Source organism: Poecilia reticulata, chromosome 2 (genome assembly GCF_904066995.2).
Source record: "Poecilia reticulata chromosome 2, P_reticulata-male-v2, whole genome shotgun sequence".
NCBI lineage: Eukaryota > Metazoa > Chordata > Actinopteri > Cyprinodontiformes > Poeciliidae > Poecilia > Poecilia reticulata.
The window spans coordinates 31,110,230-31,117,308 of record NC_088831.1 but is presented as its reverse complement, the minus strand read 5'-3'; the positions used below and the strand labels follow the sequence as shown (position 1 = coordinate 31,117,308).

Below are 7,079 nucleotides of genomic sequence, written 5' to 3'. Positions count from 1 at the left end.
CATTAGGGAAAACTTTAATAAATCAACACATAAAACAAACAAACAAGCTATGTTACACTGGAAAGTGAAATGTCCAAATGTTTGCAGATGCATTCGCTCCCAAAACAAAGTTCTGTAATGCACTGACTGCAGGCAGTTAGAGTCTGAGTGTATCACAGAACTTTATTTGGAAAGCCACAGCAGTGCCACCTCACAGGTTTGTCCTTGTGTGGAACCATAGTCTCCTCGCTACTAGGTGCTCCTTCAACCTGCAGGTAAAAGAAAGAAAAAAAACAAGAAAAAAAAAAAACATAGTAATGCTGAACAGCCATGTTGACTGTCCTGTATAATTTGTGAAGACATATGGAGTAAAATGTAGCTGAAAGGCTTGGAGAAGCAGGGCCTGCGGAGCATAGCTGCAATGTGGCTACCCTATGGACACATACACACACACATGCAGTGATGGCAGACAGGTTTGATCTTTTTACAGAAATAAGTTATCTAAACATAGTTAGTTTGCACAGTTTTCATCAAGGCCCCTCATTGATAAAGCGCCTCAGGCTTGAACATCTGGGTGGTTGCAAACGTAACATCTGCACAATCTCTACACTGCATGTATGATTCAAATTTTAAGAGCCTGCTTATGTCTTTCTCATTATTGTTAGATTCTTGTGTATCCGGAGCTCAACCTGTTGAGCTTCACCAACTTTCAACACTTAAGAAAAACCACTGAAAATGAGCTATTCCCCAAACAATATAGACAGAGGAAGAAAAATGGGCTGAAGAAGGTCAAGAGTATCAAGTTGTTTCAGTTTGAGTGTAGTTAGGAGACTTATCAGCTGGCAGCAACTTCAGTTATGCAAAAATGATATCATAGAACAAACAGCAGAATGTCTCAACCAGAAATCATGGCAATGATTTCCAAAGTATGTGATGCAGTAAATTTGTTAGTTCTGCAAGCAATACTGTACCTGAAATAGGTAGACGTCAGGAACCAGCTGCAATCCAACACGAGGTGGTCTAGATCAGCTCATAAAAAAAAAAAGCTAAGAAAACTGAAAACGAGCTGAGGACATTACAGGCCATAGCTACAGATTCACTGCATGCAAAGCCCCCTTTTTCAGAGCGGTAAATGTCCGAGTGTGGACTTGCAGCGCTCTGATCCTAAGGTGAGTACCTCCGCTTTTACCTTTCCTTCCCCCAGTGCTGTGCTGAGCAGTTCACTATATGCAGCTGGAAGAATGTCGACGTGGAGCTGCCAAACGTGAACGCGACTTCAGGAGCGCGCACCACACAGACTGAGAGGAGAGAAGAGGAGGAAAGGAGGGGGGGGGGGGTGCTTTCTTTTTTTTCTTTCTTTTTCTTTTTTTTTTTTTTTTTTAGGGTAATTTCACGCAGCCGCGCAGTGAGCTGCACTTTGGTGAGAAGTTTTTTTTTTCTTTTTTTTTTTTTTTTTTACAGATGAGTGCTAAATCCAGGACTAAGTCCCTCTTTTTACCCAGGCATGTTTCAGAAGCCTGTTATTTATTTGGGTGCTTTTCGATCTCACTTCTTACACGGATGAGTCAGAAAAACTGAGATAAAAATAACTGATTTATTTATTTATTTTTTTTTGGGGGGGGGGGATTGTATGTTTAATTATTATTTTTATAATATCCTTATAATTCCTGGAATGTGGAGCATGAGGCAGACAACTACAAACAACAACAAAGAAATGTTATGACATCACAAAGTGACCAGTTTGACATATTTTTCTACAGTGGTAGTGGATGAATTTATTTACAAATGCAAAATAGGATTTTAACGTGTGGATGTAAAATATAGCCAACAACTATAAGTTGCAGTTAAGAAGTATTGATGCTTCTTGAACTTCTACATATTTTCTCATGTTACAACAATACATGTCAGTGTATTTCACTTGATTTGTATGTGATAAACAAACACAAAGTGGAGCACAGCTGTGTAGTAGAGGTAGTGTAATATATGATGTCCAAATGTTTTACAAATACAAATATAAAAACCTTCACTTATGTATTCAGCCTCCCCAAATTATTACTTTGTAAAATCACCTTTTAGTGCAAATCCAGCAACAAAGATTTTGGCAAGCCATTTATTTAGCAGTTTTGCACATTGGACAGAGAGCATCTGATTTTTCAGATCTTGCCACAGACTCTCAAACCAATTCAAGTAAGTACTTTGACTTGTTCATTTTAATACAAGAATATGCTTCAGTTTTAGTCAGGTACAGTGAAAAGCATCCACAGCATGACGCTGTCACCACCATGTTCCACTGTGGGGATGGGGTGTTTGGGATTTTACTCTTTGGTCACATGCAGCATTTTTGATATCCAAAACATTCAATTTTGGTCACATCTAATCACATGCTTACGTTTTATGCAGTCTTTTCATGGCTTTCCATAACCACTTTCTTCTTGTAGATGACATATTTCTTCATTAGATGACATATTTCTGATGTGCACAACTAATAGCTGCCATGTAAATTCCTCCTACCTGAACTGTGGGTCTCTGTGGCCCCTTATGAGTCACTATTGGTCTCTTGTCTGTTTTACGCTCTTTTTGACAGTTTAAGTGAATGTCTGCCATACTCTTTCCATTTTCAGATGATGAAATTAACAGTGCTTTGTGAAAAGTTCATATGTGTTCAATTCAGCCTTCAGTTGTCTGTACAGTGGTACCTATCTCCGGTGGTCATTGGGTGAGAGGCGCAGCATTCACTACTCCTGGACCAGCATGTACCGACAGTGAACAATCCCTTGCATTGTGTCGTTGACTTTGCAACAATCCCTCACACTGAGTATGCGTATAGCGACAGCGGAGAGAAAATCTCTCCTTAAACAGGAAGAAACTTCGAACAGAAACTGGCTCATTGTGAGTGGCCATCTGCCACCATTGATAGGAGGTTTGAGAAGACAGACACACACAAAAGAAAGCAGAAGCACTGATCCAGAAGTACTTTGTGTGTTAAAGAAAAGTACAAAGTCAATGGCAGTAGTAACTCCTTTACCTTCTTAATTTAGGGTAAGGCACAGTTAAACAGATGAGCTCTTACCAAGTTTTCAAGTCTATAGAATGAAAGAGAGAATGTAGAGTTAGTTGCAGTAAAAGTTCAACCAACAGCTGAAGAGAGAAACAAGGTTAGGCGCTAAAACACAGAGCCAAGTGCATCATCTAATGAAGGAGAACACTGGGTTGTTGGCAGCAGTAGCTCAGCTGATGCCCTCCTTCGGGAAGGCGTCACAGGGAAACAGGTCAGCAGACCAACTGGAGTTTCTGTGAAGAAAAAAACAAACAAAGAGAACATAAAGTTAAAAGTTGCTATAACAGCAAATAATCCAACACTGGAGAGTACAGAAGCAGAAGCAGAAGCAGACTGAATAAAAGTATTTTTTTGGTACTCATGATGCTGATGTTTAAAATCCAAAATGTCATCTTTGTCCCGAGTCCAGTTAAATAGAGCTTGTTTAAAGCCAAAACTGTTACATGACCTTTGGAAAAAAGACAATGTACAATTTCTCAAAAAGAATCTACGTATGGACATGTGTTGCGTTTTTGAAGAACTACAATTTTATTTCTATTCTCAGGTTTTAAATTAATGAGATATCTAAAATGTAATTGGGTGGATACATTTTCTTCTATGAGACGTTGACATTTATGTAAAATATTGATCTACTTGAAGTACCAAGAAAATACATCAAAGTTTGGGTGGTATTATGATTGCAGGTATGAAGAAAAGCAAAAAAAAAATTCTGTGAAACATATCCTGAAAAAGAAGTTAATACGCCACCATTGCAGCAATGATGATTATTATTATTTTCTATAAACAATGTGTAATTTAACTGGCAACCAGAGTAAATAACCACATACACAAACTATGACCATAAATGCAAGAAGTAAGATAGATCCAGTTCTGACAATGAGCAAAGCCACTACAGCTAAAAGCAGAGTGAGTTTTAGATATTTTACTTAAGATCCCTTTAATTTGGAACAAATTAAATTAAAAGGAAATTTTGCTTGCTTTTTACAGTAACCCAGATTTCAAAGCATTTTTGTCATGCTTGCTGATGATGCAGTTTCACAGTAAGATGGTAAGGACATTGAATCTGTTAAACAAATCTCTCAGTACGTAGTCTATTGAATGATGGTTTAAAATGTCAACTCTTGCACTGAATCGCAAAAACTATCAGTTTATTTTTTTCCTCAAAGGGTCAAATCCTTGACAGTAAGGATTAATATTTAAAAATAAATGGGTAAGTCATCAAACACGTCTCAGAAGTAGAGTATCTTGGGTTCATGCTGCAGTTTCACTTAATAATATCAAGCATGTCAAGATGCTGAGTAGAGTTGGAAAAGCAAACTTGCATACATTCAGACTGATCAGGAACTACCTACCATTTCATGCCGCTAACGCATTCAGCAATATTCTTTCTCATTTTATTTACCGTGTAACATGCAACCTGCAGTAATCATGAAATGGAGAATGATATATGATCTGCCACTTCAGTTATTAGACACTCTGCTCACAGTGTGTCACTGTTACCTTCTTTTCTTTTTTTTGTATTTGTGGTCAGGCTCCTTGGGTGCTTAGTGATCTAGTAGTTCTGCTTAGTGGAGCATCAAGTTGTAATTGTAAAGCATCTCTTACACACAACTTCTCCTGGCTCAAATAGCTTTATCATACAAGAATAGGACACATGGGGCCCCTTCCCACAAGAGTGAACTGTGACTGGTATCCTTTTAAATGAAAAAAAAAAAAACAGCATCAATGATTGAATGATTTCTATTTTTCCCTGTTTTGATTTGGTACTGTGTTTATTATTATCATAAGCATTATCATTTTTTATGTTCAGATTTGTTTGATTTTTGTCTTTTAAAGCTTTTTAAAACAGTCATTTTATGTTAATGTAACCAAATACTGAGATAAGATAAAAGGGTTCCTATACGTTTTCAAGGTAAAACAAATCCATACCTTTTCAAATTCCAGAGGAAGTGAGGTAGGAAAGAAAGCAGTAAATCAATGAGGAATGAAGGAACAAATAAAGGAAAGAGTATAAAAAGGGAGGACAGAAAGGAGGAAGAAAGGAATGATGGAAGGAAATAAGGAGGGAAAAAAGAAATGAAGGAACAAAGGAGCAAATGATAGTAGTCAATACACTGCACCTGTGTATAATTTGAAGCCCTGAGAGATTTGTTGGAGAATCCATGACTCTACCATGAATATCACTCAGCAGACAGGTCAGAAAGTTATGAAGTGGCATAAGTTATAAAACAATATCCTTAGAACAACTACTCACCTAAAATGACAAGTCTAGCAAAAAGATCAAAGAAGTTGCCAAGTACTTTAGGGGGACACAGAGACCTACTGTTGACAAGACAACTGACATGACAACATCTCCCTGAACATAGAATCTATACAGTGAAGCATGGTAGTGGCAGGGTTATGCCGTGTGGATGCTTTTCTTCAGCAGAAACTGAAACTGGTCAGCATCGACGGAAAGATGGATTGAACTACATAAGACAATCCTAAAAGAAAACCTGTTAAAGGTGGGAAATGACTTGCCTCACAATGAAAAATGGAATGAGCAATGGCTTGGTTTAAATCAAATCATGGATGCATGTGTTGCAATGACCTAGTCAAAGTCCAGACATAAATTCAATTCCGAATCTGAGGCAAGACTTGAAAGTTAAATCTCACAGAGACTCATATCTGTTCTGATCTACTTAATAATTTGTGCTGTTTAAAGAGATATGAGTAGGATATGCAGAAATTGTCCTCAAGTAAGGCAAGTGTTACTTCAATATACTTTTCTCAGGCAGAAGTAAAAGCTAATCATTCAAAATGACTCAGGAAGAATAAAAAATGATTTACTGAAATGAATAATTAAGTTCTGAGAAACTTCTAGTTTTTCTTTTAAGACATTATGTAATGAAATGAAAAAATATAAACAATGTGTTAATTCTGATATTAAAAAATACAGTACAAAAATACTTCCAGAGAGAAAAGAAGAGGAGAAATACTATGATATTGTAAGTTCAGTTTGCACCGGAGGCCCAGTAGATACAAAATAACACTAGAAGACTGCTTGGGAACATAAAAGGAGTATCACTTTACCATAAACTAGGTGTGTCTGTGCATGTTTGGTTAAAATGTGTCTTTTCTTTGCTCTGTAAAATGATCACTGGTGGGTAAACATAGTTATCAGTTAATAGTACTTCAAAATAATAATATTCAAGTAAAAGTACTTTGCTAAATAAGTGTTTTTCAACCAAAACGCTACTCAAGTTACTGTGAAAGAGTAAATGTAACTTCTTACTGCTCACCTATGTTTATCTAGCACATAAATGACTTAAACAATTCATTGATGTTTGTGGTTTTTACATCCCAACTTGTGAAATAGTTCAGGCGGTGTCAATACTTTTGCAACGATTATGGTTTATTTTCCGTTGTGCCATTCTGTGTTCTTTGGTCTTCATGATGCTATTTCTTTATTAATGTTCGTTAACAAAAGCTTTAAAGCCTTCACAGAACAGCTGCATTTATACTGAGATTAAATTACACACAGGTTGACTCTAATTCTACGTCTGAGGGCAATTGTTGCACCGCATTTATTTTTAGGGGGATCAAGGTAAAAGGAGCTGGATACTCGTCACGCTTCTGCCACTTTGCAAAAGAAAATTCGAGCGACTGAATGACTTTCAGAGGACATTTGAACCCCAAGGCGTTTACTTATATTCTAAACAGCTGACCAGCAGGTGGGGCTATTGTGCTAGATAATACTTGCATGATGAAAGAGTTGTAAAATATGACAGACTCTCCAGTTGTTTTGTGAGCTTGCTCAAAATTAGTCAGAAAAAACATTATTTGATACAGATGGCATATTATTTATTTAGTTTATTGAGTTAAAGTCTATTAGTTAAAAATAGACGCAATTGTATTTCATAATATCACTGGTTGGCAGTGAGTGTGTTAAACAGTAATTATCAGTCGCTTTCATGCGCATGCGCGCGGAATCATTATCTCCAGCCTCATAGGTTGCCGTGAGTGGGACGATCCCGGCGCCGTAGCTCGGTGGGCAGGACCA

The 7,079-nt window shown here is 37.2% G+C and overlaps 1 long non-coding RNA gene across 1 annotated transcript; it reads right to left on the bottom strand.

The window, feature by feature from the left end:
- LOC145554202 (uncharacterized) lies at positions 1-1,308 on the bottom strand. Its single transcript, XR_014090234.1, has 2 exons — positions 951-1,308; positions 1-248 (listed from the first exon to the last, which is right to left on the bottom strand). It is a non-coding gene; the product is annotated as an uncharacterized LOC145554202 (long non-coding RNA).
- Positions 1,309-7,079: the final 5,771 nt, after the last annotated feature.